The 16,584-nt window shown below is 37.2% G+C and overlaps 1 long non-coding RNA gene across 1 annotated transcript; it reads left to right on the top strand.

The window, feature by feature from the left end:
• Positions 1-2,617: 2,617 nt before the first annotated feature.
• LOC309621459 lies at positions 2,618-15,278 on the top strand. The gene is made up of 2 exons (XR_014240038.1): positions 2,618-2,655; positions 15,065-15,278. It is a non-coding gene; the product is annotated as an uncharacterized lncRNA (long non-coding RNA).
• The last annotated feature ends 1,306 nt before the right edge of the window (positions 15,279-16,584 follow it).

The raw sequence follows: 16,584 nt of genomic DNA, 5'->3' as shown, positions 1-16,584 counted from the left end.
AAAATTGAGCTACCATATGATGCGGCAGGTCACCTTTTGGGCCTATAACCTAAGACCACCTGAATCGGAAAGACACAGGCAGGCAAATGAGCACTGCAGCAATATTGAAATAGCCAAGACATGGAAGCAGAAAAAAGGTTCATAAACAGATGAATGGACAAAGAAGAAGTGGTATACGTACCAAATAGAATAGTAGCCTCGGGAAAAAAATGAACAATGCCATTTTCAGGACTACAGTTGAGCCTAGAAATAATCATATAAGGTTAAGTAACTCAAAAGGGTACGACAAATATCCTATGATAACATTTATACATGTTATCCTAAGATAGCTACCAATGAACATATTTCCACAGAAAAAGACACTCACAGACTTATGAAATAAACTAATGGTTAGCCAAAATGAAAGGTGGGAGGATGGGTTAACTAGGACTATGGGGTTAACATACATATACTAATGTATGTTAAGTGTATAAAAACATATAACAGATAAACTGTATGAATTATATAATCACCAATACCTTTAAAATATACATTTTGTAATCACATACATGGTAACAGGACCCGAGGATGAACAGACATATGTATGAATCATTGAGCAGATTCTGTACAGCCAGGCAATCAAAACACTAAAATCAAATTTACTCCGATAAGAAATAGAAATTAAATTTAAAAAACAAACATAAGTAAGGAGACATAAACTTCTGGAGGCTTGTCCCAGCACATTCCACTCTAATTTACAACCTCGGAACACTACCTCCAGGAAGACTCTGTTGCCCTAGTAACAAGAGTTGAGAACGTAATAATGCTGCCGCCTTGTGGCTGTTTCCCACAACAGCAGCTTTAAACCCAGTGCTAATGGTTGCTTAATAGTCAAAACGACTGCAGGGGTCTAAATGACACCTGCCCTCAAAAAATGCCCTGGGGTAGGGAATACGCAAGAAAATTCAACACATGAGAAATTTTTCAAAAAGTGAATATGAAGAGGGAAGTTGTACTCACACTTTAACAAAAAAAGGAAAAGAAGAAAAAGGATATGCCTAAAGATCAGTATAAGGAATTATTCGCCACATGCGTATCCAACCTCCAAAAAGGTTTCAGCTCACACCAGTCAAATGGCCATCAGCAAAAAGTCTACAAACTATAAATGCTGAAGGGGTTCTAGAGAAACGTATACCTTCTATCTGCTGCTGGGATGTAAAGTGGTAACAGCACTAACGCAAACTGAATGGAGCTGCTTGAAAAGGTAAAAATTGAGCTACCATATGATGCGGCAGGGCACCTCTTTGGCTTATAACCTAAGACTACCAGAATCGGAAAGACACAGGCAGTCAAATGTGCACTGCAGCAATATGGAAATAGCAAAGACATGGAAGCAAAAAAAATGTCTATAAACAGATGAATGGACAGAGAAGAAGTGGTATATGGACAGAATGCAATAGTAGCCTCGGGGAAAAAATGAACAATGCCGTTTTAAGGACTAGAGTTGAGCCTAGAAATAATCATATAAGGTTAAGTAAGTCAAAAGGGTATGACAAATATCCTATGATATCATTTATACATGTTATCCTAAGATTGCTACCAATGAACATATTTCCACAGAAAAAGACACTCACAGACTTATAAAATAAACTAATGGTTAGCCAAAATGAAAGGTGGGAGGATGGGTAAATTAGGACTATGGGGTTAACATACATATACTAATGTATGTTAAGTGTATAAAAACATATAACAGATAAACTGTATGAATTATATAATCACCAATACCTTTAAAATATACATTCTGTAATAACATACATGGTAACAGAATCCGAAGATGAACAGACATATGTAGGAATCATTGAGCAGTTTCTGTACAGCCAGACAATCAAAACACTCTAATCAAATTTACTCCGATAAGAAATAGAAATTACATTTAAAAAACAAACCTAAGTAAGGAGACATAAACTTCTGGGGGCTTGTCCCAGCACATTCCACTCTAACTTACAACCTCGGAACACTACCTCCAGGAAGATTCTGTTGCCCTAGTAACAAGAGATGAGAACGTAATAATGCTGCCGCCTTGTGGCTCTTTCCCACAACAGCAGCTTTAAACCCAGTGCTAATGGTTGCTTAATAGTCACATGGACTGCAGGGCTCTAAATGACACCTGCCCTGAAAAATGCCCTGGGGTAGGGAATAGGCAAGAATATTCAACACATGAGAAATTTTTCAAGAAGTCAATAAGAGGAGGGAAGTTGTACTCACTCTTTAAAAAAAAAGGAAAAGAAAAAAAAGGACATGCCTAAAGCTCAGTAGAATGAATTATTAGACACATGCAAATTCAAATTCAAAAAGGTTTCAGCTCATACCAGTCGTTTCCATCAGCAAAATGTCTACAAACTATAAATGCTGAAGGGGTTTTAGAGAACTGTGTACCTTCTAGCTGCTGGTGGGATGTAAAGTGGTAACAGCACTAACGCAAACTGAATGGAGTTTCTTGAAAAGGTAAAAATTGAGCTACCATATGATGCGGCAGGTCACCTTTTGGGCCTATAACCTAAGACCACCTAAATCGGAAAGACACAGGCAGGCAAAGGTGCACTGCAGCAATATTGAAATAGCCAAGACATGGAAGCAGAAAAAGGGTTCATAAACAGATGAATGGACAAAAAAGAAGTGGTATACGTACCAAATAGCATAGTAGCCTTGGGAAAAAAATGAACAATACCGTTTTCCGGACTACAGTTGAGCCTAGAAATAATCATATAAGGTTAAGTAACTCAAAAGGGTACGACAAATATCCTATGATAACATTTATACATGTTATCCTACGATTGCTACCAATGAACATATTTCCACAGAAAAGACACTCACAGACTTATGAAATAAACTAATGGTTAGCCAAAATGAAAGGTGGGAGGATGGGTAAATTAGGACTATGGGGTTAACATACATATACTAATGTATGTTAAGTGTATAAAAACATGTAACAGATAAACTGTATGAATTATATAATCACCAATACCTTTAAAATATACATTTTGTAATCACATACATGGTAAGAGGACCCGAAGATGAACAGACATATGTATGAATCACTGAGCAGATCCTGTACAGCCAGGCAATCAAAACACTCTAATCAAATTTACTCCGATAAGAAATAGAAATTAAATTTAAAAAAACAAACATAAGTAAGGAGACATAAACTTCTGGGGGCTTGTCCCAGCACATTCCACTCTAATTTACAACCTCGGAACACTACCTCCAGGAAGATTCTGTTGCCCTAGTAACAAGAGATGAGAACGTAATAATGCTGCTGCCTTGTGGCTCTTTCCCACAACAGCAGCTTTAAACCCAGTGCTAATGTTTGCTTAATAGTCACAAGGACTGCAGGGCTCTAAATGACACCTGCCCTTAAAAATGCCCTGGGGTAGGGAATAGGCAAGAAAATTCAACACATTAGAAATTTTTCAAGAAGTCAATAAGAGGAGGGAAGTTGTACTCACTCTTTAAAAAAAAAGGAAAAGAGAAAAAAGGACATTCCTAAACCTCAGTATAAGGAATTATTAGACACATGCAAATGCAAATTCAAAAAGTTTTCAGCTCACACCAGTCATTTCCATCAGCAAAATGTCTACAAACTATAAATGCTGAAGGAGTTTTAGAGAACTGTGTACCTTCTAGCTGCTGGTGGGATGTAAAGTGGTAACAGCACTAACGCAAACTGAATTGAGCTGTTGAAAAGGTAAAAATTGAGCTATCATATGATGCGGCAGGTCACCTTTTGGGCCTATAACCTAAGACCACCTGAATCGGAAAGACACAGGCAGGCAAATGAGCACTGCAGCAATATTGAAATAGCCAAGACATGGAAGCAGAAAAAAGGTTCATAAACAGATGAATGGACAAAGAAGAAGTGGTATACGTACCAAATAGAATAGTAGCCTCGGGAAAAAAATGAACAATGCCGTTTTCAGGACTACAGTTGAGCCTAGAAATAATCATATAAGGTTAAGTAACTCAAAAGGGTACGACAAATATCCTATGATAACATTTATACATGTTATCCTAAGATAGCTACCAATGAACATATTTCCACAGAAAAAGACACTCACAGACTTATGAAATAAACTAATGGTTAGACAAAATGAAAGGTGGGAGGATGGGTAAACTAGGACTATGGGGTTAACATACATATACTAATGTATGTTAAGTGTATAAAAACATATAACAGATAAACTGTATGAATTATATAATCACCAATACCTTTAAAATATACATTCTGTAATCACATACATGGTAACAGAATCCGAAGATTAACAGACATATGTAGGAATCATTGAGCAGTTTCTGTACAGCCAGACAATCAAACACCCTAATCAAATTTACTCAGATAAGAAATAGAAATTAAATTTAAAAAACAAACCTAAGTAAGGAGACATAAACTTCTGGGGGCTTGTCCCAGCACATTCCACTCTAATTTACAACCTCGGAACACTACCTCCAGGAAGATTCTGTTGCCCTAGTAACAAGAGATGAGAACGTAATAATGCTGCCACCTTGTGGCTCTTTCCCACAACAGCAGCTTTAAACCCAGTGCTAATGGTTGCTTAATAGTCACATGGACTGCAGGGCTCTAAATGACACCTGCCCTGAAAAATGCCCTGGGGTAGGGAATAGGCAATAATATTCAACACATGAGAAATTTTTCAAGAAGTCAATAAGAGGAGGGAAGTTGTACTCACTCTTTAAAAAAAAAGGAAAAGAAAAAAAAGGACATGCCTAAAGCTCAGTAGAATGAATTATTAGACACATGCAAATTCAAATTCAAAAAGGTTTCAGCTCACAACAGTCGTTTCCATCAGCAAAATGTCTACAAACTATAAATGCTGAAGGGGTTTTAGAGAACTGTGTACCTTCTAGCTGCTGGTGGGATGTAAAGTGGTAACAGCATTAACACAAACTGAATGGAGCTGCTTGAAAAGATAAAAATTGAGCTACCATATGATGCGGCAGGTCACCTTTTGGGCCTATAACCTAAGACCACCTGAAAGGGAAAGACACAGGCAGGCAAATGAGCACTGCAGCAATATTGAAATAGCCAAGACATGGAAGCAGAAAAAAGGTTCATAAACAGATGAATGGACAAAGAAGAAGTGGTATACATACCAAATAGAATAGTAGCCTCGGGAAAAAAATGAACAATACCGTTTTCCGGACTACAGTTGAGCCTAGAAATAATCATATAAGGTTAAGTAACTCAAAAGGGTACGACAAATATCCTATGATAACATTTATACATGTTATCCTACGATTGCTACCAATGAACATATTTCCACAGAAAAGACACTCACAGACTTATGAAATAAACTAATGGTTAGCCAAAATGAAAGGTGGGAGGATGGGTAAATTAGGACTATGGGGTTAACATACATATACTAATGTATGTTAAGTGTATAAAAACATGTAACAGATAAACTGTATGAATTATATAATCACCAATACCTTTAAAATATACATTTTGTAATCACATACATGGTAAGAGGACCCGAAGATGAACAGACATATGTATGAATCACTGAGCAGATCCTGTACAGCCAGGCAATCAAAACACTCTAATCAAATTTACTCCGATAAGAAATAGAAATTAAATTTAAAAAAACAAACATAAGTAAGGAGACATAAACTTCTGGGGGCTTGTCCCAGCACATTCCACTCTAATTTACAACCTCGGAACACTACCTCCAGGAAGATTCTGTTGCCCTAGTAACAAGAGATGAGAACGTAATAATGCTGCTGCCTTGTGGCTCTTTCCCACAACAGCAGCTTTAAACCCAGTGCTAATGTTTGCTTAATAGTCACAAGGACTGCAGGGCTCTAAATGACACCTGCCCTTAAAAATGCCCTGGGGTAGGGAATAGGCAAGAAAATTCAACACATTAGAAATTTTTCAAGAAGTCAATAAGAGGAGGGAAGTTGTACTCACTCTTTAAAAAAAAAGGAAAAGAGAAAAAAGGACATTCCTAAACCTCAGTATAAGGAATTATTAGACACATGCAAATGCAAATTCAAAAAGTTTTCAGCTCACACCAGTCATTTCCATCAGCAAAATGTCTACAAACTATAAATGCTGAAGGAGTTTTAGAGAACTGTGTACCTTCTAGCTGCTGGTGGGATGTAAAGTGGTAACAGCACTAACGCAAACTGAATTGAGCTGTTGAAAAGGTAAAAATTGAGCTAACATATGATGCGGCAGGTCACCTTTTGGGCCTATAACCTAAGACCACCTGAATCGGAAAGACACAGGCAGGCAAATGAGCACTGCAGCAATATTGAAATAGCCAAGACATGGAAGCAGAAAAAAGGTTCATAAACAGATGAATGGACAAAGAAGAAGTGGTATACGTACCAAATAGAATAGTAGCCTCGGGAAAAAAATGAACAATGCCGTTTTCAGGACTACAGTTGAGCCTAGAAATAATCATATAAGGTTAAGTAACTCAAAAGGGTACGACAAATATCCTATGATAACATTTATACATGTTATCCTAAGATAGCTACCAATGAACATATTTCCACAGAAAAAGACACTCACAGACTTATGAAATAAACTAATGGTTAGACAAAATGAAAGGTGGGAGGATGGGTAAACTAGGACTATGGGGTTAACATACATATACTAATGTATGTTAAGTGTATAAAAACATATAACAGATAAACTGTATGAATTATATAATCACCAATACCTTTAAAATATACATTCTGTAATCACATACATGGTAACAGAATCCGAAGATTAACAGACATATGTAGGAATCATTGAGCAGTTTCTGTACAGCCAGACAATCAAACACTCTAATCAAATTTACTCAGATAAGAAATAGAAATTAAATTTAAAAAACAAACCTAAGTAAGGAGACATAAACTTCTGGGGGCTTGTCCCAGCACATTCCACTCTAATTTACAACCTCGGAACACTACCTCCAGGAAGATTCTGTTGCCCTAGTAACAAGAGATGAGAACGTAATAATGCTTCCACCTTGTGGCTCTTTCCCACAACAGCAGCTTTAAACCCAGTGCTAATGGTTGCTTAATAGTCACATGGACTGCAGGGCTCTAAATGACACCTGCCCTGAAAAATGCCCTGGGGTAGGGAATAGGCAATAATATTCAACACATGAGAAATTTTTCAAGAAGTCAATAAGAGGAGGGAAGTTGTACTCACTCTTTAAAAAAAAAGGAAAAGAAAAAAAAGGACATGCCTAAAGCTCAGTAGAATGAATTATTAGACACATGCAAATTCAAATTCAAAAAGGTTTCAGCTCACAACAGTCGTTTCCATCAGCAAAATGTCTACAAACTATAAATGCTGAAGGGGTTTTAGAGAACTGTGTACCTTCTAGCTGCTGGTGGGATGTAAAGTGGTAACAGCATTAACACAAACTGAATGGAGCTGCTTGAAAAGATAAAAATTGAGCTACCATATGATGCGGCAGGTCACCTTTTGGGCCTATAACCTAAGACCACCTGAAAGGGAAAGACACAGGCAGGCAAATGAGCACTGCAGCAATATTGAAATAGCCAAGACATGGAAGCAGAAAAAAGGTTCATAAACAGATGAATGGACAAAGAAGAAGTGGTATACATACCAAATAGAATAGTAGCCTCGGGAAAAAAATGAACAATGCCGTTTTCAGGACTACAGTTGAGCCTAGAAATAATCATATAACGTTAAGTAACTCAAAAGGGTACGACAAATATCCTATGAAAACATTTATACATGTTATCCTAAGATTGCTACCAATGAACATATTTCCACAGAAAAAGACACTCACAGACTTATCAAATAAACTAATGGTTAGCCAAAATGAAAGGTGGGAGGATGGGTAAATTACGACTATGGGGTTAACATACATATAGTAATGTATGTTAAGTGTATAAAAACATATAACAGATAAACTGTATGAATTATATAATCACCAATACCTTTAAAATATACATTTTGTAATCACATACATGGTAACAGGACCCGAAGATGAACAGACATATGTATGAATCATTGAGCAGATTCTGTACAGCCAGGCAATCAAAACACTCTAATCAAATTTACTCTGATAAGAAATAGAAATTAAATTTAAAAAACAAACATAAGTAAGGAGACATAAACTTCTGGGGGCTTGTCCCAGCACATTCCACTCTAATTTACAACCTCGGAACACTACCTCCAGGAAGACTCTGTTGCCGTAGTAACAAGAGTTGAGAACGTAATAATGCTGCGGCCTTGTGGCTGTTTCCCACAACAGCAGCTTTAAACCCAGTACTAATAGTTGCTTAATAGTCACAAGGACTGCAGGGCTCTAAATGACACCTGCCCTGAAAAATGCCCTGGGGTAGGGAATAGGCAAGAAAATTCAACACATGAGAAATTTTTCAAGAAGTCAATAAGAGGAGGGAAGTTGTACTCACTCTTTAAAAAAAAGGAAAAGAAAAAAAAGGACATGCCTAAAGCTCAGTATAAGGAATTATTAGACACATGCAAATTCAAATTCAAAAAGGTTTCAGCTCACACCAGTCATTTCCATCAGCAAAATGTCTATAAACTATAAATGCTGAAGGGGTTTTAGAGAACTGTGTACCTTCTAGCTGCTGGTGGGATGTAAAGTGGTAACAGCACTAACGCAAACTGAATGGAGCTTCTTGAAAAGGTAAAAATTGAGCTACCATATGATGCAGCAGGTCACCCTTTGGGCCTATAACCTAAGACCACCTGAATCGGAAAGACACGGGCAGGCAAATGAGCACTGCAGCAATATTGAAATAGCCAAGACATGGAAGCAGAAAAAAGGTTCATAAACAGATGAATGGACAAAGAAGAAGTAGTATACGTACCAAATAGAATAGTAGCCTGGGGAAAAAAATGAACAACGCCGTTTTCAGGACTACAGTTGAGCCTAGAAATAATCATATAAGGTTAAGTAAGTCAAAAGGGTACGACAAATATCCTATGATATCATTTATACGTGTTATCCTAAGATTGCTACCAATGAACATATTTCCACAGAAAAAGACACTCACAGACTTATGAAATAAACTAATGGTTAGCCAAAATGAAAGGGGGGAGGATGGGTAAATTAGGACTATGGGATTTACATAAATATACTAATGTATGTTACATGCATATAAACATATAACAGATAAACTATATGAATTATATAATCACCAATACCTTTAAAATATACATTCTGTATTCAAATACATGGTAACAGAATCCGAAGATGAACAGACATATGTATGAATCATTGAGCAGATTCTGTACAGCCAGGCAATCAAAACACTAAAATCAAATTTACTCCGATAAGAAATAGAAATTAAATTTAAAAAACAAACATAAGTAAGGAGACATAAACTTCTGGAGGCTTGTCCCAGCACATTCCACTCTAATTTACAACCTCGGAACACTACCTCCAGGAAGACTCTGTTGCCATAGTAACAAGAGTTGAGAACGTAATAATGCTGCCGCCTTGTGGCTGTTTCCCACAACAGCAGCTTTAAACCCAGTGCTAATGGTTGCTTAATAGTCAAAACGACTGCAGGGGTCTAAATGACACCTGCCCTCAAAAAATGCCCTGGGGTAGGGAATACGCAAAAAAATTCAACACATGAGAAATTTTTCAAAAAGTGAATATGAAGAGGGAAGTTGTACTCACACTTTAACAAAAAAAGGAAAAGAAGAAAAAGGATATGCCTAAAGATCAGTATAAGGAATTATTCGCCACATGCGTATCCAACCTCCAAAAAGGTTTCAGCTCACACCAGTCAAATGGCCATCAGCAAAAAGTCTACAAACTATAAATGCTGAAGGGGTTTTAGAGAAATGTATACCTTCTATCTGCTGCTGGGATGTAAAGTGGTAACAGCACTAACGCAAACTGAATGGAGCTGCTTGAAAAGGTAAAAATTGAGCTACCATATGATGCGGCAGGGCACCTCTTCGGCTTATAACCTAAGACTACCAGAATCGGAAAGACACAGGCAGTCAAATGTGCACTGCAGCAATATGGAAATAGCAAAGACATGGAAGCAAAAAAAATGTCCATAAACAGATGAATGGACAGAGAAGAAGTGGTATATGGACAGAATGCAATAGTAGCCTCGGGGAAAAAATGAACAATGCCGTTTTAAGGACTAGAGTTGAGCCTAGAAATAATCATATAAGGTTAAGTAAGTCAAAAGGGTATGACAAATATCCTATGATATCATTTATACATGTTATCCTAAGATTGCTACCAATTAACATATTTCCACAGAAAAAGACACTCACAGACTTATGAAATAAACTAATTGTTAGCCAAAATGAAAGGTGGGAGGATGGGTAAATTAGGACTATGGGGTTAACATACATATACTAATGTATGTTAAGTGTATAAAAACATATAACAGATAAACTGTATGAATTATATAATCACCAATACCTTTAAAATATACATTCTGTAATAACATACATGGTAACAGAATCCGAAGATGAAAAGACATATGTAGGAATCATTGAGCAGTTTCTGTACAGCCAGACAATCAAAACACTCTAATCAAATTTACTCCGATAAGAAATAGAAATTTAATTTAAAAAACAAAGCTAAGTAAGGAGACATAAACTTCTGGGGGCTCGTCCCAGCACATTCCACTCTAATTTACAACCTCAGAACACTACCACCAGGAAGATTCTGTTGCCCTAGTAACAAGAGATGAGAACGTAATAATGCTGCCGCCTTGTGGCTCTTTCCCACAACAGCAGCTTTAAACCCAGTGCTAATGGTTGCTTAATAGTCACATGGACTGCAGGGCTCTAAATGACACCTGCCCTGAAAAATGCCCTGGGGTAGGGAATAGGCAAGAATATTCAACACATGAGAAATTTTTCAAGAAGTCAATAAGAGGAGGGAAGTTGTACTCACTCTTTAAAAAAAAAGGAAAAGAAAAAAAAGGACATGCCTAAAGCTCAGTAGAATGAATTATTAGACACATGCAAATTCAAATTCAAAAAGGTTTCAGCTCACACCAGTCGTTTCCATCAGCAAAATGTCTACAAACTATAAATGCTGAAGGGGTTTTAGAGAACTGTGTACCTTCTAGCTGCTGGTGGGAGGTAAAGTGGTAACAGCACTAACGCAAACTGAATGGAGTTTCTTGAAAAGGTAAAAATTGAGCTACCATATGATGCGGCAGGTTACCTTTTGGGCCTATAACCTAAGACCACCTGAATCGGAAAGACACAGGCAGGCAAAGGTGCACTGCAGCAATATTGAAATAGCCAAGACATGGAAGCAGAAAAAAGGTTCATAAACAGATGAATGGACAAAGAAGAAGTGGTATACGTACCAAATAGAATAGTAGCCTCGGGAAAAAAATGAACAATGCCGTTTTCAGGACTACAGTTGAGCCTAGAAATAATCATATAAGGTTAAGTAACTCAAAAGGGTACGACAAATATCCTATGATAACATTTATACATGTTATCCTAAGATAGCTACCAATGAACATATTTCCACAGAAAAAGACACTCACAGACTTATGAAATAAACTAATGGTTAGACAAAATGAAAGGTGGGAGGATGGGTAAACTAGGACTATGGGGTTAACATACATATACTAATGTATGTTAAGTGTATAAAAACATATAACAGATAAACTGTATGAATTATATAATCACCAATACCTTTAAAATATACATTCTGTAATCACATACATGGTAACAGAATCCGAAGATGAACAGACATATGTAGGAATCATTGAGCAGTTTCTGTACAGCCAGACAATCAAAACACTCTAATCAAATTTACTCAGATGAGAAGTAGAAATTTAATTTAAAAAACAAACCTAAGTAAGGAGACATAAACTTCTGGGGGCTTGTCCCAGCACATTCCACTCTAATTTACAACCTCGGAACACTAACTCCAGGAAGATTCTGTTGCCCTAGTAACAAGAGATGAGAACGTAATAATGCTGCCGCCTTGTGGCTCTTTCCCACAACAGCAGCTTTAAACCCAGTGCTAATGGTTGCTTAATAGTCACATGGACTGCAGGGCTCTAAATGACACCTGCCCTGAAAAATGCCCTGGGGTAGGGAATAGGCAATAATATTCAACACATGAGAAATTTTTCAAGAAGTCAATAAGAGGAGGGAAGTTGTACTCACTCTTTAAAAAAAAAGGAAAAGAAAAAAAAGGACATGCCTAAAGCTCAGTAGAATGAATTATTAGACACATGCAAATTCAAATTCAAAAAGGTTTCAGCTCACACCAGTCGTTTCCATCAGCAAAATGTCTACAAACTATAAATGCTGAAGGGGTTTTAGAGAACTGTGTACCTTCTAGCTGCTGGTGGGATGTAAAGTGGTAACAGCACTAACACAAACTGAATGGAGCTGCTTGAAAAGATAAAAATTGAGCTACCATATGATGCGGCAGGTCACCTTTTGGGCCTATAACCTAAGACCACCTGAATGGGAAAGACACAGGCAGGCAAATGAGCAGTGCAGCAATAGTGAAATAGCCAAGACATGGAAGCAGAAAAAAGGTTCATAAACAGATGAATGGACAAAGAAGAAGTGGTATACGTACCAAATAGAATAGTAGCCTCGGGAAAAAAATGAACAATGCCGTTTTCAGGACTACAGTTGAGGCTAGAAATAATCATATAACGTTAAGTAACTCAAAAGGGTACGACAAATATCCTATGAAAACATTTATACATGTTATCCTAAGATTGCTACCAATGAACATATTTCCACAGAAAAAGACACTCACAGACTTATCAAATAAACTAATGGTTAGCCAAAATGAAAGGTGGGAGGATGGGTAAATTAGGACTATGGGGTTAACATACATATACTAATGTATGTTAAGTGTATAAAAACATATAACAGATAAACTGTATGAATTATATAATCACCAATACCTTTAAAATATACATTTTGTAATCACATACATGGTAACAGGACCCGAAGATGAACAGACATATGTATGAATCATTGAGCAGATTCTGTACAGCCAGGCAATCAAAACACTCTAATCAAATTTACTCTGATAAGAAATAGAAATTAAATTTAAAAAACAAACATAAGTAAGGAGACATAAACTTCTGGGGGCTTGTCCCAGCACATTCCACTCTAATTTACAACCTCGGAACACTACCTCCAGGAAGACTCTGTTGCCGTAGTAACAAGAGTTGAGAACGTAATAATGCTGCCGCCTTGTGGCTGTTTCCCACAACAGCAGCTTTAAACCCAGTACTAATAGTTGCTTAATAGTCACAAGGACTGCAGGGCTCTAAATGACACCTGCCCTGAAAAATGCCCTGGGGTAGGGAATAGGCAAGAAAATTCAACACATGAGAAATTTTTCAAGAAGTCAATAAGAGGGAAGTTGTACTCACTCTTTAAAAAAAAGGAAAAGAAAAAAAAGGACATGCCTAAAGCTCAGTATAAGGAATTATTAGACACATGCAAATTCAAATTCAAAAAGGTTTCAGCTCACACCAGTCATTTCCATCAGCAAAATGTCTATAAACTATAAATGCTGAAGGGGTTTTAGAGAACTGTGTACCTTCTAGCTGCTGGTGGGATGTAAAGTGGTAACAGCACTAACGCAAACTGAATGGAGCTTCTTGAAAAGGTAAAAATTGAGCTACCATATGATGCAGCAGGTCACCCTTTGGGCCTATAACCTAAGACCACCTGAATCGGAAAGACACAGGCAGGCAAATGAGCACTGCAGCAATATTGAAATAGCCAAGACATGGAAGCAGAAAAAAGGTTCATAAACAGATGAATGGACAAAGAAGAAGTAGTATACGTACCAAATAGAATAGTAGCCTGGGGAAAAAAATGAACAACGCCGTTTTCAGGACTACAGTTGAGCCTAGAAATAATCATATAAGGTTAAGTAACTCAAAAGGGTACGACAAATATCCTATCATAATATTTATACATGTTATCCTAAGATTGCTACCAATGAACATATTTCCACAGAAAAAGACACTCACAGACTTATGAAATAAACTAATGGTTAGCAAAATGAAAGGTGGGAGGATGGGTAAATTAGGACTATGGGGTTAACATACATATACTAATGTATGTTAAGTGTATAACAACATATAACAGATAAACTGTATGAATTATATAATCACCAATACCTTTAAAATATACATTTTGTAATCACATACATGGTAACAGGACCCGAAGATGAACAGACATATGTATGAATCATTGAGCAGATCCTGTACAGCCAGGCAATCAAAACACTCTAATCAAATTTACGCTGATAAGAAATAGAAATGAAATTTAAAAAACAAACATAAGTAAGGAGACATAAACTTTTGGGGGCTTGTCCCAGCACATTCCACTCTAATTTACAACCTCAGAACACGACCTCCAGGAAGATTCTGTTGCCCTAGTAACAAGAGTTGAGAACGTAATAATGCTGCCGCCTTGTGGCTGTTTCCCACAACAGCAGCTTTAAACCCAGTGCTAATGGTTGCTTCATAGTCACAACGACTGCAGGGGTCTAAATGACACCTGCCCTCAAAAAGTGCCCTTGGGTAGGGAATAGGCAAGAAAATTCAACACATGAGAAATTTTTCAAAAAGTGAATATGAAGAGGGAAGTTGTACTCACACTTTAACAAAAAAAGGAAAAGAAGAAAAAGGATATGCCTAAAGATCAGTATAAGGAATTATTCACCACATGCGTATCCAACCTCCATAAAAGTTTCAGCTCACAACAGTCAAATGGCCATCAGCAAAAGTCTACAAACTATAAATGCTGAAGGGGTTTTAGAGAAATGTGTACCTTCTATCTGCTGCTGGGATGTAAAGTGGTAACAGCACTAACGCAAACTGAATGGAGCCGCTTGAAAAGGTAGAAATTGAGCTACCATATGATGCGGCAGGGCACCTCTCGGGCTTAAAACCTAAGACCACCAGAATCGGAAAGACACAGGCAGTCAAATGTGCACTGCAGCAATACTGAAATAGCCAAGACATGGAAGCAAAAAAAGGTCCATAAACAGATGAATGGACAGAGAAGAAGTGGTATATGGACAGAATGGAATAGTAGCCTCGGGGAAAAAATGAACAATGCCGTTTTCAGGACTACAGTAGAGCCTAGAAATAATAATATAAGGTTAAGTAAGTCAAAAGGGTATGACAAATATCCTATGATATCATTTATACATGTTATCCTAAGATTGCTACCAATGAACATATTTCCACAAAAAAAGACACTCACAGACTTATGAAATAAACTAATGGTTAGCCAAAATGAAAGGGGGGAGGATGGGTAAATTAGGACTATGGGATTAACATAAATATACTAATGTATGTTACATGCATATAAACATATAACAGATAAACTATATGAATTATATAATCACCAATACCTTTAAAATATACATTCTGTATTCACATACATGGTAACAGAATCCGAAGATGAACAGACATGTGTAGGAATCATTGAGCAGATTCTGTACAGCCAGACAATCAAAAAACTCTAATCAAATTTACTCCAAAAAGAAATAGAATTAAATTTAAAAAACAAACATAAGTAAGGAGACATAAACTTCTGGGGGCTCGTCCCAGCACATTCCACTCTAATTTACAACCACGGAACACTACCTCCAGGAAGATTCTGTTGCCCTAGTAACAAGAGATGAGAACGTAATAATGCTGCCGCCTTGTGGCTGTTTCCCACAACAGCAGCATTAAGCCCAGTGCTAATGGTTGCTTAATAGTCACAAGGACTGGAGGGCTCTAAATGACACCTGCCCTTAAAAATGCCCTGGGGTAGGGAATAGGCAAGAAAATTCAACACATGAGAAATTTTTCAAGAAGTCAATAAGAGGAGGGAAGTTGTACTCACTCTTTAAAAAAAAAGGAAAAGAAAAAAAAGGACATGCCTAAAGCTCAGTATAAGGAATTATTAGACACATGCAAATTCAAATTCAAAAAGGTTTCAGCTCACACCAGTCATTTCCATCAGCAAAATGTCTACAAACTATAAATGCTGAAGGGGTTTTAGAGAACTGTGTACCTTCTAGCTGCTGGTGGGATGTAAAGTGGTAACAGCACTAACGCAAACTGAATGGAGCTGCTTGAAAAGGTAAAAATTGAGCTACCATATGATGCGGCAGGGCACCTCTTGGGCTTATAACCTAAGACTACCAGAATCGGAAAGACACAGGCAGTCAAATGTGCACTGCAGCAATATTGAAATAGCAAAGACATGGAAGCAGAAAAAATGTCCATAAACAGATGAACGGACAGAGAAGAAGTGGTATATGGACAGAATGGAATAGTAGCCTCGGGGAAAAAATGAACAATGCCGTTTTCAGGACTACAGTAGAGCCTAGAAATAATCATATAAGGTTAAGTAAGTCAAAAGGGTATGACAATTATCCTATGATATCATTTATACATGTTATCCTAAGATTGCTACCAATGAACATATTTCCACAGAAAAAGACACTCACAGACTTATGAAATAAACTAATTGTTAGCCAAAATGAAAGGTGGGAGGACGGGTAAATTAGGACTATGGGGTTAACATACATA

This window comes from Balaenoptera borealis (assembly GCF_965194805.1).
Source record: "Balaenoptera borealis genome assembly, contig: HAP1_SCAFFOLD_477, whole genome shotgun sequence".
NCBI classification, from domain to species: Eukaryota; Metazoa; Chordata; class Mammalia; order Artiodactyla; family Balaenopteridae; genus Balaenoptera; species Balaenoptera borealis.
Note: the sequence above shows the minus strand (reverse complement) of the source record. Positions and strands in the feature narration are given on the sequence as shown.